Source organism: Cydia strobilella, chromosome 9, assembly GCF_947568885.1.
Source record: "Cydia strobilella chromosome 9, ilCydStro3.1, whole genome shotgun sequence".
NCBI lineage: Eukaryota > Metazoa > Arthropoda > Insecta > Lepidoptera > Tortricidae > Cydia > Cydia strobilella.
Window position 1 is genome coordinate 4511510 of NC_086049.1, and position 26609 is coordinate 4538118.

Consider the following 26609-nt stretch of genomic DNA (forward strand, 5'->3'; position numbering starts at 1 on the left):
CAGCGTTTTAATGCACTTTTGATTTTTATCGTCTTTTGACCCACTTACGGAAATAGGGTACGGAAGCGAATTAAAAAAACTGAGGTGCGAGTCGGACCCGCCCACCGATGATACCGTACGTTTCAGTATTTGTTGTTACTGCAGCAATAGAAATACATCATCTGGGAAAATTTCAACTGTCTAGCTATCACGGTTGATGAGATACAGCCTGGTGACATACAGACGGACAGTGGAGTCTTAGTAATAGGGGTCCCGTTTATTACCTTTTGGATACGGAACCCTAAAAACGCAGTAAGGCATGTACCACACGATCTTAATATTCTTAATTTATGTCTCGGAACCTCTATGTTTTCGAAGTTGTAAACTTTCACTTGGAAAAGTATAAATATTTTACTCTCTATTTTTATATAGGGTTCGAAGTTTTCCACGTCTAAAATGATAGTTTCTTTCGTTTCCTTTGAAATTTCTTTGAAATTTCCGAGAACTTTCATCTTGGGAACTAATAAATATTAATTAACACGATCGCTCTCGTCTGTACCGTGGCCCTTCAGTTAGCGAAAATGCTTCGTCCAAAACGGATTACTCGTTTTTTTTCCGACTGTACCGCCATAGAAGAATGCCAGTGACGTACTCGGTATCTTTGCGGTAGTGATGTTCTCCCATAGAATACGCATTGGAATCCAACTAAGCCAACATTGCACCGACTTCCACACAGCAAAGTGTGCTAGTAATGTTCATAGTAATTTGACATTAATGATGACATTCCCACACCTTGTCATTGCAAATGTCATGCAGAGTTAGCTTACAGGTTTGCGTCTTTATCTGAAGATATAAGAAAAAAAGTCGTGCTCACCACATATATTTTATTGTATTATATTTACTACAAATATGGAAAAACGGCCGCACTTTTTCTTTATGTGAGCATCGTGGGAGCAAATAAAATGTTACATAAGCGCGAGTCGTCTAATATGCTTTATCAATAAATAAATAAAAAAAAAAATCTAAGTGTAAGTGATCTGGTGCTCTACGGGCAAGAATTCAGGTGAAATGTAACAAGTATATTTATGATGTGGATTCTTCGTTCAATTTATGATTACTGTTACAAGTATTAGACAAATTAAATTATTAACAGAAAATACTTTAATTTGTTTCTATTTTAAGTAGAAACACTACTATATAAATTATAAACTGAAATAAATGTTCATATACTAAGAAATAGTGACCAAGGCCTACAGTGCCCCAGGCTGGAATCGAACCAGCGTCCTCTGCTATCGCGGCAGGTGCCTGTGCCATTCGGCCACTGGGCCACAGCGGTATAGGTCGAAATTTTCCAAGTATATGCACTTGATACTGAAGGCTGCGGGGCTGGGGGGCGCCTCAGCCTTCAGTATCAAGTGCATATACTTGGAAAAGGCTGTGGCCCAGTGGCCGAATGGCACAGGCACCTGCCGCGATAGCAGAGGACGTTGGTTCTGGTTCTGGTGACTGTACATAGCACCCTCTTAGAAAATATTAAGATTATTTTGGACTTCATAATCATCATCATGTCAGCCGATAGACGTCCACTGCTGGACATAGGCCTCCCCCAAGGCTCGCCACTCCGACCGATCCTGTGCCGCTCGCATCCACCGAATTCCTGCGACGTTTTGTTTGGACTTAAGACCCGGTTATAGCATGTCCGATTTTCGAAAACAAATAAGAAATAGTAATGTAGAGAATTATTTTATCGCGTATTAATACTCTTAAGCCGATCTAAATTTCCACGCTCGTAAAACTGCAAATGCAAAGCCGCAATGGCCTTTATTTCGCCGATTGCAACGAAAACCTCCTTGAAAAGGTCCGCTTACGAATATAATGTGTAGCAATTACACATTTCTTATCTCATTTTGCTGTCAAATTATACAATATCCAACTTTATACTTTTAATAATAGCGTGTCCCGCGAAGGCTGAGCTGTGGTGTTGGGTTCCAGTTTAATAATATTTCGGAATTTTACCGTATCGCCGCTTGTTCAATGATCTACATACGCTACAAGTTTGATCTTGAGATCTTATCGATCGAGTGCGATGTAAATTTTATGTACCTTTGTTAAAGAAAGTGTCTGTATTAATATTAAAGAACTTGTTTTTATTGCCAATTTTTATATAAAAGGAAAAAATGGAAATAGTCATCGCTTCGAGCAAGGCCCGAATTTGCGACCAAGATAAGGTAGGTAGGAAGGTATAGTCGCCATCAGATATATCGGAGCGGCCAAGGTACTCACAAATATCTGAACACGCCTCTATTGTCAAGGCGTTAAGTGCATGTTCAGATGTTTTTGAGCACCTCGGCCGCTCCGATATATCTGATGGCGACGGTACAATATCAAAACGTCCTTAAAAGTGTGGCTTTAAATTACGTTACCTCACAGTTACGTTGGAGAGTATTTGCCAGAACTTTTGTGATTAAAAATAGCGTTTTGTGTCGCAAAGCAGTTTTTTTTAATGATATAGGAGGCAAACGAGCAGACGGATCACCGGATGGTAAGCGATTACCGCCGCCCATGGACACCCGCAATACCAGAGGGGTTTGGAGTGTGTTGCCGGCCTTTAAGATGGGAGTACGCTCTTTTCTTAAGCACTCTGTTCTTTGCTTGAGTTCAGCGCTAGTTAAAACTTATGGGTTTTATTGTGAGTCTACTTAAATAGTAATAATACCTACGATTAAAATTAATCAAATTAATTGGTTAGTAAAAGTTATAAACTGAGAGCAAACTGTATAAGGGATGGCCACAGACCACCTCAACAACTAGACAGCACATAAAATAACCGAGGTCACCACACAGAAGCGCTCTCGTACAAATTTAGAAAAATGAGAGCGAAACCGCTTATTTCAGCTGTGCTTACATAACGACCAGGGGCCCGTTTCTCAAAAGCTTGTAGCTTGGAATACAAGTGGAAATCCCTTTCTAACAAAAGCTGTCAGAAAGTGAAACCGCTTGTATTACAAGTTACAAGCTATTGAGAAACGGGCTCCAGTACTCGTTTAATTTAAAAATATTCATAAGGCTGTAGGGTGTACCTGGGCTGTTACAGTATAAAAGTTCTATAGAAAACTTGAAGTGTAGGACGCTTAACGCCCTCCATTCTAAACTTGCTTAATTCTTAATTAGGCCCCAAGCATGATAGATTGACATCACCGTGACATCACCGTTATTTTAATTAGTGTTATAGTTATAGTTTATCTACCTAGTACCGGGCACAGCTATGTCACCTTACCGGATCTCATATAGGATGTCCGCCTGTTTAGCATAAAGCTATTATTATTACTAAAGTATTGGCACTATAATTACTGGGTCATGTGCAGGCATCGTAAACTGCGAGTGAAATCCATTGAAGTACTAGGGTTGTTGACGTTGTTGTCAAGTCAAAGTACGTCATTTCAATGGATTTCGCTCGCAGTTTACGATGACTGGCTCATGTGGCGTCACCCGGAAATTGGACTATGGGGTCTATGGGTTTTACAAAACTATTGTCTGGGGTAGGTATATGACAAAAAAATATCCTTCTTTAAGTGTCAACCTTTCTCAAGAACACGTTGCTTCGAAATCAAACTACACATGCAATGTAGATTAGATTCTCCGGAACTAAGCAATCTCAATGTCCATACAGAATTACACACACAAAACACACTAATACGCCTCAAAAAAAAAGTGTGTGCGTGTAATCTTTACGCGCGATTGAAGTAAAACTTCTTTGACGATGACGTTTATCGCTATGTTGGCACTTTGACGTGTGTCCTATTGTGCGTGTGTCACTACTGAGCGTTACTACCGTCAGAAAGAAATTTGAGACCCTCTAATAGTCGCGCCTAAAGAAGTTTTACTTCAAAAGCTAACTTACTTCTTATTTCTTAATCACTTTCGCTTCTCACCGTATCCCAGAAACAAATAAAAATTCTAAAAGGTCACCCACACTTCGCACAGAACTGACGTGAAATGGACCAACTTCCGCTTATATCTGACCAGAAGCGTGGAGTAACGGCTCCTGACCACATCCGGGTTCAATCTGCTGCCAAATAGATACACGTGTAACCCAAGTTCATGTGTCGAGGTTTTTGTAGTAACGTTTTAATCGGCTACCGGTATTAGCGGTCTTTGACGGCTTTTTTTCCAAACAACTGATGATGTCGTAAGTATGTCATCTGTACCTACGAGTATGTATAAACTCTTTATTGTACAAAACACAAATATAGCACAGGATAGGCAGTACAGAGGCGAACTTATCCCTTTAAGGGATTTCTTCCAGTTAACCTTTGAGTAGATGATGACTTAGTAATCTACTAATAGACGTTTTATAAATGCGAAAGTAATTTTGTCTGTGTTATCTTTTCACACTTAAATCGCTGAACCGATTTAGGTGAAATTTGCTATGTCCCGGGGGACATAGGATAGTTTTGATGAATTATCATCATCATTCCACGCAGACTAAGTCGCGGGCAGAGGTATAAATACGGTAATACCTGCCTGTTTGTCTTTCACCTCTACCTTAAACCACTAAAGCCATTTTTTTTTTTTTCATGAAAGGTAATTTACATAATAAGTTTGCATTAATGTCAAAAATATAAGAATTTCTATCATGATCGTCAAAATAAAAATAAAAATGAAAATAATAACAATACTGATGAAAATAAAATTATAGCTCCAATAAGGATTGTCAACACAATTACAATAAGAGTAAGTAGATAAATACTTACAAATCCAAAATATAAGTAGATTTACATGTCAAAACTTACACTAAACAATAAAAACACAACACACAAGAACAATAAAAGTAGAAACAATAAATAAAAAGTCAATTTATTTGGAAATATTGGATTTGGATTTGGATTTGCATTTGATTTGGAAATAGTTTGAATCCCGGCAAATTACATTACACATATTTTTAATCCAGAAATCATCATCCCAAGCAGACGTAGTTGCGGGCAGAAGCTAAGTTACCCATAATATATTTTTATTATAAATTAAACCGTTATTCACGGTACAACAATGTACCGAAACCTAACCTACCCTAATCCATACGAGACTCAGTCCTTGAACCTGTTTGTGGTTAAAAGCTGTGACGCTGTTGTTTCTGATTATGCCTACTGTTTTTTTAATTTATTTCATTGGCATCGATGGATCAACGGTATAGCGATACGAATTCATCATCTCTATAAAATATAATAAGTACCGAAAATAAATACTATCGAAAACACATGAATTCTGTCATTTTATAGAAGACTATGTTATTTCTAAAATTGAGCACACCTAGTCGTAAACTAGCGTCAGAAGAAGACCATTAATTATTATTATAATGATTTAAAACGGGTTACTCACGTATTAGGTATTCAGTTGAATAAACGCTCGACATGTTTCGATCCGTTTTCGAGGATCTTCGGCTAGTATTAGGTACAGTCGCCATCAGATATATCGGAGCGGTCGAGGTGCTCAAAAATATCTGAACATGCAGTCTAACGCCATACCTAACAATTGAGGGATATTCAGATATTTGTGAGCACCTTGGCCGCTCCGATATATCCGATGGCGACTGTACCTAATCCGTTTAAAATCATTATAATATGTTAGACTCAAGGGAGTTTTATAGTTGGAAAAATACCACTTTGAAAAGTTACAGAAAGTTCCTTTCCTGCAATAATACTATACTCGTAACTTAGATATTAAGAGTCCCAGGCTCGGCCGAATTTCACCTTCTCATACAAACGGAGTTTCTTTCTCATTTTAAAACTACGTGTTGGATTATAATGAAACTAGTTAGTTGTTAATTAGAATTTTATTTTAATTTGACTTTGCAATACTATTATTAATTCTGATATTATATTAACTAGGGTGCCCTAGCAATATATATATTTTGACCGCTTATTTATACTCTGAAGAGATAATTTTTGACATTGTGTTTAGTATAACTATCATTACTTTCTGACATTTTATCTCACTGTATTTGACTTTTAATTTTTTTATTTTGTTATTTGTTTTTTTTTTATTATTTTACTGAATTATTTTTTTTTTACAATTTGACGATCTTTTTGTGAGTTCATGTTATTTAGATACATTGTGACATTGTTAAATATCATGTAATTCCCAATAAGAAATAAATTAATCTAATCTAATCTAATCTAATCTAATCTAATCTAATCTAATCTAATCTAATTACACCTATACCTTATCCTATTATAAGTACAAAGTTTCAGAGCAATATAGCTAGCAGTTTTAAAATGAGAGCGTAAGTACGTTTGTATGAAGAACCGAGCCTGCCGGGGACTCTAATAAGCGCGGTATTTATTGGCTAATTCAAAATTGTGTGATTGTACGATGTGTGATCGACTTGTGTAAATAACATGTCTGTATTGTCTCTGTCATAGATTTCAATATCAATAACCTTATTTGTTTGACATTAACGAACGCTAGTTAAGTGGCACGTGTCGCTTTGAGACGTAATCCCTTAAAGGCCTGACTGACTTTGTACTATAGTACTATTCCTTAATCCGATAACGGTGCTGATAGGCAGTCAGTAATCTGAATCATAGTGATATGACAAAGGCACATATGGCTTGAGTGATCATAGGGAAATGTATTGTTGTATTGCCGAATAGAATTGTATAAATTATATACATAAATACTTAATCAGATCATCATAGGCTGGTGTACGTTACTTTGCTATATTGCACCTCTTTTAGTTCGGTACTTTATCGCCAAATATGACGACAATGTATTGCGCGAAAACGTAAAGGGGCCCACTGATTATCAGTCCGCCGGACGATATCAGCCTGTCAGTTAGAACAAAAATTTGACAGTTCCGCACAACTGACAGGCCGATATCGTCCGGCGGACTGGTAATCAGTGGGCCCCTTAAGAATAAGAATATTTACGCCACACCCATTTACGAACTTCTATGAACTACTCTACAGTGAATAGTTATTATTTTGGAATAATCACGCGGGCGTACATTTTCAATATTTTCTCCGTGATGGGTAAAAACATATCCACATACCTATCTAATTATAAAACCTTTGAAAAATGAAAAATACTAATTGGTCGCTAGAATAGCCACGAGCGAGGGGCCTATTTGAAACTTAGAGGAAAAATGAGAAACTCTGTAATGAATAATTATATATAATAGACCCTGAGTTATTTTTACTTATTTCCAAAAATAAAGACATCACACCCGTTAGCTCGTAAAACTAAACGTTAAATCTGACCTAAGCTAAACTGTATCGTGTAGGCTATTAGAGTTATCCAAGTTATGTTGTTATGTGTGAAGTTAGTTTAGTAGTTGGTACATCGAGCGGATAACTTTGTGTTCATAGCGTAATCAACTATTACACGTACTGCAGATAACTGTTCAGAACACACACAACAATAGTCAAATCGTTGATTATATAATAGGGAGATTCTGGGAGACTTAGCCCGTAGTCAGTAAATATTTAAAAAATTCAAATTTCTTTCAAAAATTAAGAGAAATGTTGACTCGTTACATAAGGGTAGCTATATTGGGTGATTAAATTACTGCATAATCGTGGTTTTAATGCAAAATTCAATTGGAAATAACTGCCTTTCCCACTTGGGTAAGTCTTTCAGACGTTCCACATATGGTTTGTACTAGGTATTAAAAAATATTTGGATTTGGGCAATTTGAAAGTGAAAGCACCACTTTATAATCGGACAAAAAGAAAAATCATGCATTTAAGAGTTAATCAAAAAACATACAAACGAATTAAAAAAACATTCATAAGCGTCCAGCCAGGGAACACATATCAAATTATTTTATGAAATATTTTTTGATTTGTGTTTTTGTGGCCGGTTGGTCTAGTGGTCAGGACGTTAGCCGCGTAAGCTGAAGACGCGGGTTCAATTCCTGCTTCGGCCACCGGTGGACTTGGTCAGTTTTTCTTTAGTGTATGTTATCTATTTCAGTTTATTCATAAGCGTGTTCAATCATTTTATCGCTTTACAAATCGGTTGTTCACACTATGCGAAGATTGCGACGAAGAATTGTACCTAATTGCCAGTAGTGGTCCAAGTTATTAAGTGATTAGCGAACTCGCCTGGCGAGTACTAGTACAAGTCGTCTTGCCCCACTGTCCACTTGATTGTGTGTGCCAATTCTTGCCAAAGCGTTGGGGCCATTAAAACATAGGTTTTATAGCGCTTTGACATTTCAATTGAGTTATTAAGTTCTGTGTAGCTTTCTGATAACAGGTGTTTTACAAGCTATTAATTAAACGTTTCATTTAGGTACTTAAATTGTGTACAAGTTGTAAAATACTCTATTAGATATTTTGTAGGCTTTAAGGCGTTCATTTAGAAATAAAGTTTGTAACTTATTAAGTTATGTTATTTATTCAAATACAGGGGCAAGGGATCGGGACTAGTAGATAATGCTTTATAATAGTGATGCAACGAATAGTAAGTAAGTAAAGTTTTAATAATACGAATACGATTTTAAATTTTAAATTAATACTTTCATTCGTCTGAAAAACAAACAAGTTTTTCTTTTATAACTTATCTATATATATAAACGTAAAAGTCCTGACTAACTGACTGACTGACTGACTCACTTAAATCAACGCCCAGCCCAAACCGTTGGATCTAGAGAGCTGATTTTTTCACAATAGATAGCTTTTATGACGTAAGTATCCACTAAGAAGGGGTTTTTCAAAATTCATTCCCTAAGGTGGTGAAAAAGGGGTTGAAAGTTTGTATGGAGATCATAAATTTTTTTGAGTGCGGGACTTGAAACTTTGTATAAAGGCATATTATTAAAATACTAGAAAAGTAATTTTAGCGTTTTTGAAAATTCATCCCTTAAGGTGATGAAAAAGGGGTAGAAAGTTTGTATGGAGGTCAAACATTTTTTTTAAGTGCGCGACTTGAATCTTTGCATAAAGGCATGTTTTATTAGAATACAAGAAAAGTGTTTTCTGCGTGAAAACAATTCATCCCCTAAAGTGGTTAAAAAGGGGTTGAAATTTTGTCGTGGTCCTAATTTTATTTTAAGCTAGGTACTTGAAACTTCATAGAAATATATTCATAGAAAAGAGCAAAAAACTTATTTCAGGTTTATTGAAAATTCATCCCCCAAGGTGGTAAAAATGGGGTTGAAAGTTTGTATGGAGATCAAATATTTTTTGAGTGCGGGAATTGAATCTTTGTATAAAGGCATATATTATTAGAATACAAGAAAAGTAATTTAAGCGTTTTTAAATATTCATCCCCTAAAAGGGTTAAAAAGGGGGTGAATCTATTACAAATGCTTTGAAACTTCTTAGAAAGGCATTGTATAAGATTCCAAAAAAGTTATTTCAACGAAAGACAAATTTCATGCGTTGTATAATTATTAACAAATGATTAACCGTCCCTACTGATATCTTTTGCTGCCTAATGTTCTATATTATGCTCATGTAGAATATATAACCACCAACATACAAATCCACGCGTACGAAGTCGCGGGCAACAGCTAGTAACTAAATAATTATTCAACTACTTATGCAACTAAGAAATGACACGGTTATTTTATAAGAAAAATTGCTAAATAGCATTTTCGCATGCTTTGTATTTGAAGTCTAGACGTCAGATAAAAATGTTGTCGCATCGCGCAATGGAAAAAAAAGACATTTTTAACTTTGAAGGAATTGATTAAGCTGTAATACGGTAAAGAATTGAGTCTTAAAACGTCACTTACGGTTATAATGGTAGGCAGAATGTGTAAATGATAGAGTTAGAGGTTAATTTACACTTTATTCTGCCAGTTAATTGGTTCAGGCTCGCCTCGATTAAGCAGGAAGTCAGTTCGAGACCGTTTCTGGTATTTCACGAAATTAGTGCATTTACACGAAATGCATACTTTTATGACATTCCAGTGGCTTAATAAAAGACATTCGCGCATTTTTGTAAGAAATGAATCATTCAGTATTAACGTTTTTTACACAATTGACGCAAAGACCTCGAGTGTTACAATGTTGTTAAGACACTTACACTTCTAACTGGGAAAAGTGGGAGGGGCAAACTAGGAAAACAGACCCCACCATCAGCTGGGAATAATAATTACCAAGTAGAGAGAGATGGCCGCAAATAAGTGTAGAATCTATTTTTGTTCACAGAAGCAATGAAGTTTCGTAACTAAATTGTATCGAACGATATAAATTCTCAGTTTTGTAACTAAACTTATATGTTAATATGGTCTATAGGTACTGCATTTTACCTACTAGTCACTGTTACTATTACTTTGTTTTCTGTCATCGCTTAGCTCAATTAGCGAAATACCTATACTTATCCCCTCAGCTGTGAACGGGCCCAGTGGGCCCCATCAATTTTGAATTTTATATATGTCATAAATATATATTAAAGTTGATCGCTCCTGTCGGGCTTTTCCACAGCTGAGGGTGTTTAGTTAAACAGGATAATAAAGAAAATTCAGAAACTATAAGAGCGTTCTAAATTTATCGCGCAACTAGCTTCTGCCCACGCCGTCGTCTGCATGGAAGGATGATGATGATTATTAATAAAAACTACCTTTTGTCCTTCCTCGGTCCTCGGTCAACTATTATCTCCATACCAAATTTCATCTGAATCGGTTCTGCGGTTTAAGCGTCTGTTACGACAGAGAAAGTTACTTTCGGATTTAATAATAATAATTAATATAGTTGGTCAAACAAATATTGTTAGTAGAAAAAGGCGCGAAATTCAAATTTTCTATGGGACGATAACCCTTCGCGTCTACATTTTTTAAATATGCCGCCTTTTTCTCCTGGCAAGATTTGCTTGACCAACTATATTAAGTAGGGATATACTCGTAAATACTCATTCTTTTTTTGGGGTTCTGAAACTAGCATAAGAAAAAGACAGCATGATTATCTCTACCTATGCTCCACTGACAAGCGACTCTTGCCAAACTAGAGTAACTCATAGACAACTTGAAACCGCTCGCTCTATGGCCTAACCATAGATCGGGAGCATCGACCGCTGCAGCGGCACATCCGGCCTATGTAACCTGCGCACTCGAATCTTTGTACTAGGTACATCCGGTTCATTCGTGATTTATAGTTGCGGTTCCGTTTCCTTTGCTTTATGTTTTTTAGTCTATTGATAGCTTTTTGCTGAATTTATGTAAGTTTAAGTTACTCAATGTTATTTATGAAATGTCATGTTTTGGAAAAAATCGAAGTTACTTTTTTGCCATAGACTTTTTATAAAGTTTAAAACTCGAAATGTAACCTGGAAAAGTGATTAATATCCGTATTCGCTTGATTAGGCCACATAATTAATTTGCTCAATTGCTCATTTCATTTGTATTTTCCGTCCCCAAAAGTTAAGGAAATCGATGATACCAGTGCCGGTCCTGCCAATTGGGCATGCCGGCGTAAATTGACGTTCTTTTTCTTTATGACCTACAAAATAAGGTGATCAATTGGGTCAAATTAGGGAATCAAGTTGCCCCGGGCATGGTGGAAGAATGAATGCACGAGCCCATGATGCCCCCATACAACGTCTGAGAGGGTGACGCCGCAGGGGATGTTAGTGGGTATTCTCCTCCCCATCCTCTGGTTAGAGGATGTACGGGAGGAGCGAGTCCCACATACCACCCCCCCCCGGCTTCCCCAGCCCGGGGGGTGAGATGCGTAAATGCATTTACCCCTGCGTAAAAAAAAAAAAGGGAATCAAGTTGTATGGATGCGCCGCTACGGGATGATACTCAAATGATAACGATTTTAATACACTTGACTCGAAAATTATGTCGGGAGTGGGTTAGGGCAATCTAAGACAAGATAAAAAAGTCGGCTCAAGTATCCTTAATTTTCGGGAAGAAGAGACAATTTTTGTTTTTCTGTGTCTAATCGGTATCAAAATCTCTTGTATTTTATTTTAGGATTAGATTACATTTAGGAAAAGACCGGCTTTTTTGTTGGGAAGACAGCTATAGGGCAAGAACTTGCTCAGACACAGTCAGGAAGAGCATCGCTCCTCCTGCTCTATCAACCTTCTGGAAGTGGAGTATGCAAACGCAAGAGTTACGCAGCGTACTACGTAGGCGAACAGCACGCGAACGCGATTCGGCGAAAGGGGAATCAAACCTTTGATACCTATAGAAGTGTCCTACGTGGGCGATCTCGTTGCGAACGCGAACGCCGTGGGCCCGCCGCGCCGCGCCGCGCCACTTCGCTTCGCGTTCGCGAGTTGTTCGCTCACGTAAGACGCAGCGTTAGATGCGACGAAAGAGCTTATGGATGGTCTTCTACACATTGACCTTAACAAAATCTCAACAGATATAACTGAAACCATTTTTGTCATACTTTATATCTCAAAATTATCGAAATGATATTTCTCGAATTGGCTACTATCACGTGGTCCGTGCAACGATTTTGATATTGACATTAAACTGTCAGCTTTTAATGCTAATGCCGACGCCACGAGAGCTTTTGTGACGAAACGGAATCTCGTGACGATCGTGACGCGACAAAGAGCATGGAAGAAAGGTTTATTTATCACGATCAGAAACAAGCGACCTGCATGACGGTAAGTATAAGTATGAATTTTCTCAAATGATTTTTACGCCTAACACCCTAATCCGTTAAACAAAAGCCATTGTTTCTTTTGTATGAGCGGTTAGCTCTCGCATTAGCCACGGGACAAAAAAACAATGTCCTTTAAAAAGCAACTGTATCGTGGTGGTTTTAAGATTCAAGTCTATGTACATGTTTTTGTAATGTAGGACGATCGACCACCCCAATGTAGGCGAGCGCTCATATTATTACATAGATTTGAACCTTAAAACCTATACGATACAGCAGCTTTTCAAACGACATTGTTGCTTTGCCACGCGCTCAGAACGGGAGCTGACCGCTCATACAAAAGAAATAATGGCTTTTGTTTAACAGATTAGGGTCTTATGGGTAAAAATAATTTGAGAAAATTCATATTATACTCCCATCTGGTGTTGCAAGTGTCCATGAGCGATGGTAATTGCTTACCATCAGACGATTCGTCTGGTCTTTTGTCTTCTTTATCCTAAAAAAGTAGGTGCCTAAGTTAGTTATTATCTACAGCTAAGAGATTTTATGAAGTAAAGATCAAATAACCTTTGACCGGCGCGCGGCGATTTTTACAAAAGCCAATATTTCCTCGGAAAAAATACCCTCCAGCACATGTCCAAAGGGAAAGATATATTTGAAAGGTCACTAGTTTTACAAATTGCCTTGAACTTTATTAATAAAACATCTCGTTTTCATTGCGTAGCGATGATACGATATACCTTACTTAAACTGAAACTTCGTAATGGAATTTATGAAAACAAAAAAAATAACAAAAAACTAAAGCGCTAGTTTTTTTTCAAACGGGAAGGGTAGAATCATGGAGACTATATAAAGGAGCAAAATATTTATGTATGAAATATGTCCATCAAAAAACAGTAAATAGGCAGCGCCAGCATACACCGAAATGATATGTCATAGACCTAGTATTTTATATAGATGTGCGCCCGTGCGACCGTGAGGGACAGAACAATGCGACAAAATTTAAAACACGTTTTAAATAACATCCCTGACAACAACATACCAAAAACAATCTACGTGATTTGGTCGGGTTATTTGTTGCCCCTCCCCCATCTCATCTCTATATTATTATACCTCTATGGTTCATGTCATACCCCAGAGCCTACCTAGCGCCAACGGAGAGATTAGGAACTATTATTTACAGCTGAAAGCTGGTCACTTTTACAAAGATATAAATATATTTATTGTCTATAACAATACTTATTTTTGTAAAAAAAGGATTGGTCTGAAACGTCAATAGCATGGAATGAAAAAAAAAACAAATTTCGCCCTACCCTTCCCGTTTGAAAAACCCTATAAGTGGCTTTTATTTCAATTAAAATATGCGACCAACTCTGATGTATGCACTACCAAACAAAAAAGAATCGTCAAAATCTATTCATAATTGGCGGAGTAATAACGTAATAAATATACAAAAAATATAAGTACAGTCGAATTAAGAACCTCCTTGATTTATATAAGTCAAAGAGTGACCGAGGCTGGATTTAAATCGACGTCTTTGGCATTTGCGGCTGACGCTATATCTGCTAAAATAACTCGAATTGTTCCAATTGCTCGAATGTTGTTGATTGCTCGAATTGATCACATATAGCCTAACAAAGTTAAAGCTAAGGTTCCGTAAGTTATTTCCATAGCAGATTACATGAGACTGAATAGGGTTACCGAAGTATACATAGACAGCGAAATCCAGCTCACTTCTCATATTGACAAAATTACATCAAAGGCATATGGAATGTTAGGTTTTATTTTCCGCCAAAGCAAACATTTTAGTGATCCCCAAACTATTATTTTACTTTATAATGCCTTTGTCAGATCGCATTTAGAATTCGCATCGGTCGTTTGGAGTCCTCAATATTCGGTGCATATTAATGCCATCGAAAAAATCCAAAATAAATTTATTAAATGGATGAAATATAGGTTTAAATTGTTTGAGGGTGATAACATGGTAAGTATCCAGCTGCGCAGGGAGCAAAAAGATCAAATCTTTCTGTTTAAATTATTAAATAATCTAATCGAGTCGCAATATCTTATTAGCAATATTTCATATAGATGTCCTAATTCCCGAACTAGATCAAAAATTTGCCATTCCACTCTGTCGTACAAAGTATTTCAAAAACTCATATCTAGTTAGAGCATGCTCCATGTATAATTCCAAATATTCCAATTTTGATGTGTTCAATATGAAGCTGGGTAAATTTTGTTACCTTAATGAAAAAAACCCTAAATTAGCACTTAATAACTAGTTACCTAGTATACTTATGTAAGTATTGTATTGTATCTTTTATTTTTTTCTCTCGACTTTACAAGCATAAGTTTTCGCTAAAATTCAAGTTAAATAGCTTTTGGTTCGCCTGATTGCTTTGAATAATTACTTTTCTACATTTTGTATTTCATTAAGTTCCCTTTGAGCTACTAGTACAAAGTAATAGTAGTAAGTAGTAGTAGTAAATTAAGGCAAAACGCTTAATTAACTAGTGGAAACTGTTTTGGCTTGTGTGTTATTAATATTAATTCATATTGTGTAAGATTGTAAGCTGTTTGTTTCCCAATAAATAAATAAATAAACTCTACGTCGCACATATAAATCTATACAGAGTTGGCGTCAATAACCCGACAATCATTATCCAAAATTTTACATGTCATATTTACAACGCAAATTTACACAAAAATCAAGCAACAAAAGCTCCGTAATATCGTTCGTCAGGAATCGAATTAACGTTTTAATTGTACGTATTGTCGGAATATTTCCGCTTAAGAGATTCCAATTTCGCTGCGCACTTCAGTGGGAGTCCTCTCCATCGACGGGGAAACAATATTCCTATGTGACCTATGGTACACGCTGTACGCTACAATAGAAATGTTCAGTATTTTTTTTTAAATCTTTTTTAACTTTTTCAATGTTTAAGCATCACGATTATCAAACATTAAAGTTTTTATTGTACGAATACAACCACAATATAACTACAAATTCAGATACACTAAGACAAATTGCGTGTCTATATACACTATAGTTTCGTATTAGTTATTGTTTCTAATATTAAACACTTTAAAAAGAGTACAGGGGCACAATAAGTTTATTGATATTTATTGAAATAAAATTTTACAGCATTACAGCTAAGGGCGCTAATGTAAAACTTAGTAATTAAAGCTATATGTAATAAAGAAGCGATAAATATGACAATAATTAATAAGCTACCTATGTTGATTCACAAAAACGTATTTTTTTTTTTAAAGTATGATTTTTGTCGGCAAACAAGTCGCAGTCAGGTGCAAAAGATAAAAAAATGTTGAGGAGTGTCCAAGAGCGGACGATTGGAGAGTATGTGCTATCGTGTGAAAGGTTTCATTCGCTAGAAGGCGATGGCTACGACCACGCAAGTAGTTGTCGGGAACGAAAAAAGGTAGTCATCTTCGCCACTAAGTCCAAGCAGTCAGACTCTCCTCTTAATAAGTATTTATATAAGTCCTGTAAATGGCATGACAGATAATACACGATTTTTAGGGTTCTTTTAATCTGAAGATATAACAAAATATTCAAAGGCAATTCAAAAGTAAACAAGTTGTCGTTTTACTAAGAAATTGATATTTTATGCGAAAACTCAAAAACTGCTTAACCGATCATGTTCAAAATAATTTTCATTGAGTCTTTATTAAGTTAAATTTAATTGTCACGATTATATTTCATTATTTTGGACCCCCCTTTCTTTCCTTCCTAGGTTCCTTGTTGACTACGGAACCCGAAAACAAAATAAAAACGTACGTTTTAAATCTATACAATGCACTTCAGCAAAAAAATTCAATGGATTGTCATCGCAACGAGTGTATTTGTTGTTTTTGGCGGCACTAACGCTTTATTTATAGTTGTTGCAATAAAATATTTTTGCTTTTGAACGCCATTTACTGTAGTCCGCTCACTGCACAATTTTGCACAAATTGGACGAGTTTTCCATGAACAATGTGGTATAAATCTGTGGATTGGAATGCGAGGGTATTATTGAATGTTTTTTGTATCGATTGTCCCGTTTATATGAGAAAATGATTGGATGACAATATGAAGGCAACAGATAGGTATTTGTGGTTGTGTCAAAACTCCCATAATTGTATGTACCCGGTAGAGATTAGGGCGTGCGACTTTCAATCCGGAGGTCGTGGGTTCAAACCCTGGTTTTTCGGAACATGCACGATATAATTTGACATTTACCAGTCGCTTTTGCGATGAAGGAAAATATTGAGAGGAAACCGGACTAATCCAAATCAGGCCTAGTTTCTCCTCGGGGTTGGAAGGTCAGATGCCAGTCGCTTTCGTAAAAACTATTTACGCTTACGCCAATTCTTGGGGTTAGCCTCCTCAGGTCTATGGCCGTGGCAAAAATCCGTGACAACGCCAGGATATTTATGATTTTAAAATTTGTTTAGGTACCTAGGAATAGGCAACTGCAATAGTCTGTCACTTAAAAGAACAAAGTACCTTTAAGGCTGGGTCTGTTGAAACCTATTAGTAGTTAGTCAGCCGTAAGTGTAGGTCACACATGTAGGCCCGCTTTCTAGACCTAGCTTAGACTTTCACCCGCGTACTATCTGCTGGTAATTATGAGATAGGTTGCGGAGTTTCCGATTTTACTTTAGATATGGGAAATAGAAAGCAATCGTTAGGGACAAGGTAGAGGGAGGGGGAAGAAAGATGCTCATAGTTGTTTCTGTTCAATTAATATAGTTGTTTAGGCTTAGAAACAATAATAACCAATCAATTCTAATTATTGCGAAGAAGCTGTTGTTAGGATTCGTATAGGAGGTGCAACTGGTGCAAGCACACACTGCTCACCCTTAGAGTTGGTCAAAGGCGCCTAGCCTTTCAAAGATAGCATACACCAGAGAATTTGGGACGGGTACCGCCGTGGCCGGGTGGTCTAGTCAGGACGTTAGCCGCGTAAAGGATGACTCACGTTAGACCGGGCCGGAGCTTCCGGCGCTTACTTTTCTATGACATGATGCTTTCCATAGAAAACAAAGCGCCGGAAGCTCCGGCCCGGTCACGGCCCGGTCTAACGTGAGTCATCCTTTACGCAGCTAACGTCCTGACCACTAGACCACCCGGCCACGGCGGTACCCGTCCCAAATTTTCTGGTGTATGCTATCTTTGAAAGGCTAGACGCCTTTGACCAACTGTAAGGGTGAGCAGTGTGTGCTTGCACCAGTTGCACCTCCTATACGAATCCTAACAACAGTTTCTTCGCAATAATTAGAATCTAACTTCAGTGTATGTTATCTATTTCAGTTTATAATTTATATATAGTCGTGTGACTACTTAAAAAGCATAAATTAAAAAAATATTTCATAAAATAAATCGATTTGTTCCCTAGTTGGAACTGTTTACAGAGTCTGTTAGCTATTTAAAAAAAAGGTGTTCATCCGAATCTTAGTTGAAAACTTCAATCGAAAAGTAAATGACGTAGGGAAATTGTCACGTGACTTTTCGTTGTAACTGTCATCCCGATACATTTTTTTTTCGATCGGCGGTTGTTGATGTACGATTGACATCTTAGCTATGACCCAGGGGCTGTGTTCTATGAGTCTATGTAATCTTTAGTTGCGTATGTTACTGATTAGGTACATAAATATTAAAGGCCTTGTCTCTCACACACCAGCGAAACACTAACGACATCCCACATCGATCAAGATGTCTGAGCGGGCGGAAGCTTGCAAAAAATATGCCAACATACACTAGAAAACATAGTATTACTTTATTGTCAGATAAGTAACAAAAAATCTTACCCATCGTGTAACCAGGAACTGACACTTTTTCGTAATAAAATTATTCTACTATCAACAAAACGTTTAAATACAAATTATAAACTGAAATTATCTTTCTTACGCTGTAAGAATTATATACATATATGCTTAATATTGTCTTCGGTTACCGCGATAGTTACTCATGAAATAAAACTATGAAAACGGATTATATCGCGTATATTGAATTTATAATACATCCCGACGTTTCGAACCCTTTACAGCGTTCGTGGTCGACGGGTAACTGGGTCAAGTAAAGATATATATATATATATATATATATCTTTACTTGAAAATAATTGTAGTGTATAACTAGCCTTATGAACCGATTTTGCATGTACAACCAGGCTTGAAGTTTATAGTCTATGATTGTTCATTATTTTTAATATGTAGGTATTTTTGCACTTTGTAATTTTTCCTCAGTCACCCGTTGGCCACGAACGCTGTAAAGGGTTCGAAACCTCGGGATGTATTATAGATTCAATATACGCGATATAATCCGTTTTCATAGTTTTATTACATATATATATGCTGTTTTGTTTCCCTGAAAAAAAACTAAACATCTGTCCCCAGTTAAAAAAAAGATCATGGAAACATTAATTAATGCAAATTATGGAATACACATCCGTCGCATTGACCTAATGCTACCATATTCCGTTGTACCTCCGTTCTATCGATTGTAAAAACAAGCTACAATAAAAGACCCGGAAATTAAATCCACGCAAACGTAGCGCAAATACCCGCCGAATTCGATAACGGGACCCTAAAAGAGATAATTGAATGAAATATCGTTCCAGATGAAACAACAATAAGATCACGAATAAAGATTGTGCCTCTTACTTCGTCACTTGATTTTTGTCGCAGTAAATTATTAGAAACAGTAAAGTATTTTTGATTTGAATAATAACATACTAGAACAAAAATGTGAATTAGTGTAAGTATTCGTAAGTTTACTATGATTTAGGGTCGGTTGCACCAACTGTTTGTCATCGTTAAAGAGTTCGCTAAATTGTATTGTATGGAAAGTTTCATAGTAAACCGCCGCGGCGCGCCGGGAGACGTTGATCAGTCTGTCAAGTGCGGATGGTGCAACTGGCACTTAGTATGGTTTATTTTTGTGAAATGTTGATACATGGTTCGGTTAACTACTAAGTTATTGGCATTTTTCCAGTTTTTGCCAGACTTTCGCATTTAAATACCGTTATAAATAGGAAGCAAGTGCCAATAATTAGCGGCTGCTGGCTGGCACGCTTTATTGCAGTTGTTTCAAATTATATAAATTAAATTAATAAATCCAGATAAGTTTTTCTTGTAACTAAATAATATCTGGGAGACCGAGCTTTGCGCGGAAAACATATAAAAACTCAAACATGTGCATTTTACAGAGATAAGACCTAGCTAGATCGATTTTTCGCCCCCGAAAACGCCCATATAGCAAATTTCATCTAAACCGTTAGAGCCGTTTAAGAGATCCCCGAAATATATAAAAATATACACAAGAATTGCTAGTTTAAAGGTATAAGATTAAATACAGGATGCTTTTGAAAAAGAGTTTTTAATGGAAATATGAGTAAAACAACGCTAAAATTTATCTAAGCTCTTTCCAAACACTTTTTTCTACTCATCGACTATAATGGTTGAATTAAGATTTCGTATACCAAACTGTAATTGGGTATTTTTCATGTATGGGCTCCTAACTCAACTATAATATTCATTTCGAAACGGTTTAGTCAACTATAAATAATTTGACCAATCACGTGGCGCCGCGGTCCAGTGGAAAAGACACAAACGCGCGACTATTTCACGAGTAATACCTATTCATATATTATGCACGCCGTGCACGCGTCTTTTGTACTTCTGAGATACTTACCTATTTTTATTATTAATTTATTAATATTATTATAAATAATTGACATACTAGTGATATATATAATCAAGCTTTTCAATCTCGTACCTTCATTAGGCCACTCAGCAAGCTTGGTGGCCTAAACAGGGTACTCGACTGAAAGCTCTCTATTATATCACGATTGTACAAAATACTATTACACCTCTGAAGAATTTTAGATTTTTTGTTTATTGTTTAAATTAAAGTACTTATGTTTTGTGTAATTAATTAGGCTATAAGTAATTTTATCTACACACATATCATAAACCCTGTATGATGTCTTCAAAATCCGTAAATAATGGCCAACATTAAGGTAAACTCTTTTGTTACAGCAAATTTTTTATCTGGAAAATGTTATTATTTTATTCAAATTTCGAACGTCCCTGAAAAACAAAGAAATTTGATTTGACCTCTATTCTAATATCAGTCGAGATGACGTTTTATTCGAAATGAAATGTCAATTGCATACAAATTTGACAAATCTCGCTTGTTAGTTGGTATCGAACGATATGGCAATCGACCCCCACTCTAGTTGGTCTCTGAAAAAAAAAAAGTTTTCTTTGCCGCCATTTGACGTGCAGTTTACCTTTTAATTAGTTTGTAAGTAAAAAATAATTTGTTTTGTTGTTTTTAAAGTAACTAGCAAAAGTTTCGTGTAAAATGTGCGATAAAGATATTATAGACGCCACCTCATATCCGCGAATTCCGCCAGAAAGCTACTATGCCTCAATGTCGGCTGTAATATGAGGTTAGTAAATATATCATAGAAAGTTTATAATATGTGTGCAGATAAAGCAGTGTATGTAACTGTACATAATTGGCATTAAAACACTCGTGTGATTCTTTTATGAAACTTACTACGTTCGTTTCATAAACCCACACTCCAGTTTTAATGCCTTTCATTATGTAGCAGTTACATAAACTACTAATAATATTTCATTATGTTGATATTTGTAATTGTGTTTTATAATTGTAGATTTCTTTTCAATGCTAGTAAAATACCTTACATGACGTATAAAAGTGCCCTTTTGGCCTATTTTATAATTTAATTTATAATCGTATACCTATTTTTGCATTGTAGTTGTTTTTTTATTTTTTTTATTTAATTTATTATTCATTGACCAACTGAGATCATTGTTGTTAGTACACATAAAGCTTAAATATATGGTTAGTATTATACAATAGCAATAAAAGATACTGCATATTTTGTTGTTCGGCGTTTATGTACGAAACACTTCGTATAATTAAGTACCTACCTAGCTATGACACAATATTGTAGGTTCCACTTATTTTTTACCATGTACCTATACTGTTTGGTTGTACTATTGTGCGTTTAGCAGTAGGTAATTAGCTATTAACCAGTTGAAATTAAACTGAATTAACGATAAAACGATTTATTTTGTCGCACAGTTTTGTAGCACGTTATGAGGCCCCGAAAACAGAGATTTATAATACTTTTCACAGATTTAGTACCTACTTACCGCTTTTATGTTTATGGTGGTTAGCAACTCAATTACATTTGGTAGGTCTAGTTACTATCAATCACCCATATTACGAAGGCAATAAAGTTCAAAATTTAAACGTTGAGATGAGACAACATTTTGGGAAAATATTAATTTTTTGGCCGATTTGTAGTTTCAGTGTTTCTAGTTTCAGCCGTACGGTGGTTACTCGTAAAGGTGCCCACTGAATATCAGTCCGCCGGACGATATCAGCCTGTCAGTTAGAACAAAAATTTGCCGATATCGTCCGGCGGACTGGTAATCAGTGGGCACCTTTACGAGTAACCACCGTACGGCTGAAATTAGAAACACCAAAACTATCAAGATGAATTTCCATAAAAAACGTTTCAAGTAGTAGATTCGCATCCGCATAACGTATAATTATGTTCTAGCGTTAGGGCATAAACAGGGTGCCTAGGTTCTTTAAAAAATTAGCAGAACACCTGATTAAAAAAGCCTATTACACATTAAATGAATTTTTTCACGACCAATAATTATAATTAATAAAGTACCCATTATAACCTTGTACAAAAACCTCGTTCTCCTCTTGAATAAACTTGAATAAACTGTTTGCTGTGCCCTACAGGGTGTCATGTTGTACACGATTCTATGTTAAGTATAGGTTAAGATACAATGTGATATGCAATAAAGATTATGAGTATGAGTATGAGTATGAAGATACCAACCGTTTGCGATAAGTCAACGAAACGCTTTCTGTCTCTTTATCACTCCTACATATTAGTGCGATAGAGATACATATCAGATAGCGTTTCGTTGACGTAGCGCAAACGTTTGGCATCTTGGCTAGACCCCTATTGCGTAATAAATGAATACACTCCGGTACATATATTATGGGTTATGGGTAACGGAATCAATCATAAGACATTTAGGAGAAAATTACTGTGAAATTTCTACCACTGCGCTTTAAAAGTTAAATTTTCTATTAGTCTTTTATGTTTCAACGTGTTTACATAATGAAAGATACTGCAATAGGTGTTTCAACATAATGGACAAATTAAAAATATGTTACCTATGTTTTCTCCAGTCATGGGCTGTATGGCGGTATTTTCTTTTAAACATACCGAAACTAGTGAAAATTATACCTAAGCAGCTCTAGGACTTTTGTTTATGGTAAAACGTTGGCAGTGTTTAAAAACATGTTAAATATAGTGCGACATAAAAAAGTAGAAATGTAATAAAATGGAACTAAAAAAATTCTATATTAAATTGTTGCCATGTTTAAGCATTTTACGTCATAAATGTGACAGTTATGCAGGAAGTGGCGCAATTTCTTGTCGGACTATACTTAGGTATATTACACGATTTGTGGTTTACGTCTCATTATTGGTGCCACGTCCATTAAGGGGTGTTTATGTTTACTATACTTGTACAGAATACAATACCCTATCTGGTTGCTAAGTAAGTATTCCTTGTACTTCCCACATTTGACAATTCCCCAGAGTATGACCCCATATTAGTAACTCAAAGAAACTAACGAAAACAATGAAGGTATTTAGGGATAATATGGACCGTATGGGATGGTATATATGGACCGTCGCGATTAGGATTATAGGAGGAAATGCTCAAGCACGCGCCGCTGGTGGCCAGGGACGAGACATCGCATAAATTACTTAAAAGTTTAAAACTAAGGAGAAAACAATTTATTTGTGTCACCCAAATCTTTGTCCGCGTGCCGTGTTTCTTTTTGAAATTAAAATGAAAATCTTTATTTTCAGGCAACTATTGGTTTTATTAAATTGTAAAACGGGACTTAATCGCGTATTTAAGTTTTACCTCCGAGACCTAAGGACACAGAAGGTCGTTATTCCGTTCCTATATCGGAGAAACGAGCAATTCTTGTGGATATATATATTATATTTCGGGGATCTCGGAAACGGCTCTAACGATTTCGATGAAATTTGCTATAGCGGAGGTTTTCGGGGGCAAAAAACCAATCCAGCTAGGTCTTACTTATGGCAAAAAACACGCAATTTTGAGTTTTTATATGTTTTCCGAGCAAAGCTCGGTCTTCAGGTATTTACGGACTAAATACGCTTCCGCAACCTCTCCGCTCCCCGCTCGTTAGCTGGCTTCAAATAATTTATAGCCAGAACAGTATTCCCAAATTGGGACCAATGAGGGTGAAATTAAAACTTACGCCCTCAAATAATTTACAACTTGCCGTATGGAGTATATGACTCCATAAATCGACCTTTCTTATTGGCCATAAAATTTGGCAAGTTATTATACTTTGTGTTAGGAGTATGCTTTTTAGTACCTATATTTACCAATCCTTTGTGTACAGAACTACAGAGTACAAAATGTGACGTTAGAATGTACTGCTTTCGGACTTTAATTACCCCTAGTGTAAATTTCATTCGATAGCGTGACGTGATGTACGCGTTTGCGTTAAATGTCATTTTGTATGAGATTTTCAGTTTCCAAAACGTCCCGCTTGGCGCGCTGTTCAAAATTCCATACAAAAACAGACATAACGCAAACGCGAACGCTCGTCACGCTATCGAATGAAATTTACACTAGTGGTACAGACGGGCTACCGCGAAAACCGAAATTCGCAAATTGCGGGGATCTTTCTCTTTTACTCCAATAAAGGTGTAATTTGAGTGACAGAGAAAAATGCCCGCAATTTGCGTACCTACTTCGATCGATTCTATAATTTCCGTATACATATATCAATTCCATTTTTGTACTGCAGAAGCGCGCCAATCGTTCAATTTATAAAATGAATGTTAGAAATTCGCTTAGAAATAAGTTTACCCAAAGATATTAATATACTTACCGTATACTGCCAATACATTTATGCAAATATTGTATATGTTCATAAACATATCAATAACTTTAAGAGAAATTATGACATACATAATATTAACACAAGAAACAAGGACTAGTTAGCAGTGCCAGCCACACAGCTGCAAAAAATCAAAAAATCTTTTGATGGTAATTGTGAACGGTTTTACAATAAACTGCCAAGTAGTAGGTGTAAGGTATAACTAAGATTTAAGAAATACATTAAAAGTAAATTAATTTGTAAAGTTTATGTACCAAAGATTTTATTAATTACAAAACTGCCTGGGACTGAATTAACTTCATGATATTTGTGTTTGTTTTATTTCTCGTGCTGACATTTTATTTCCTTGTTTGTATGTAATTTTGACACTGATTTTATAATAATTCATTAATTGTTAGTGTTACCTATTGTAATTATTAATTTCTTGTTTAAAATTCAGTGAATGTTTGTTATATTTTATTTGTATACGTGTATGACTTGTCAAAAGTGCTTATTTTTAAGCCGACTTGCATAAATAATTTTTCACACCACATGCTCGACATTGCCCAATTATATATCATGCAAACCTCACCTAAAGTAACTCATTATTGATGTAGATCTTTATGGAACAGTTTTGGATACGAACTCAAACGAGCAGCAACTTGACCAGCGGGTACCATATTATGACCATATTATTAGGGTTTTAATGAGATTTAGTACAACCCGGCGAAATTAGAACTTATTTGAAAATCGAACTGGCCGATGGCCACTACAAGCCATATACCTACGCAAAACAAAGAAAATGAAACAAAAGCCGCGAGTGTTGCAAAACGCTGATGTATTAGCAGGAGGAGGAGGTTGAAGGTGAAAGATTATAATTTGTACGTTTTTTTTATAAATTAAAATGTTTTGCAATTAGAATTTCTTATACGAAAATACAAGGAAAAACTAGGTCAAGCTTTTAAGTTAATTATAAAGGAGATATCCAAATTACATACTATTACTCCGTAAAAAACGGTATAAAACGGAATTTTCCACCTGCAGAGCCTGTCTGTTGAGCAAGAGCAGGCCGCGCTGGCTTCTATAGATGCGAGGAAGCTGCAATATTCATTTCCCACAAGGGCTGAGAGCTTAAAAAATGTTAATATCCTTGTTAAACAAGTGTTACTCAGTGACCTGAAGCGGCATTCGAACTTTTAAAAATCTGATCTAGATTTGATGTTTGGTACTCAGTGCAACTCGTTCGCACGTATACATTACATATATACGAGTGCAAGCGAGGTTCGTTGACAGTAATGTCTAATTATGATCAGATTTTAACCCACGGAATACTAGTTCTGTGTTTTAACCGTTCAAATGACGCTCCCAGGTGTTATCCTAGGTAGGATTATATTGCAAAACGCCTAGCAATAACTGTTCTTCCTCAAAATTTATTAGCGTGGTATGCTATAACTATAATATTTTACATTCAAACCCACCGCTACTCAAAAACCATTCTTAAAACAATGGTGGTAAGGTACACAAACGAATAATTGACATTAACCTTTCAAATATTTATGATTGTGTTCAAATAGCAGACTTATTAGTCATTTGCAGTTGGTGTTTAACCTTTAGTGCTGAAAAAAAATGTAGGTTAATGTTTAATCCCTCGTTTAACATGTTGACTGCCTTTGTTTCTTTTGGAGACAAATAAATAACACAGACTGCAGTCTCCATATAAACTTGCATCGGTGTATTCGGTGTAGATGAAGTCACAAAACATAGGCTGTCTTGTTTGAGAGTAGGAATTGGGAACCCAATGTGCACAAATATTTTAATGGCGTTAGAATAAAGAGTTCATTACGAATTTTAATTTTATAAATCAGATAATGAGGGTAGTGTTGTTTACCCTTAGCCATGTTTTCCAAGGCGTCTATAATATAATAATTGTACTTATGATATCAAACTTGCGACAAAAATAATAACAGCATTAGATTTTTTTTTTATTAACTGTTCCTTTATTAATACATTATTCATTTATATATACATAGCTCGTGATCAGCAACGCAGGCTTCGTCAAGTAC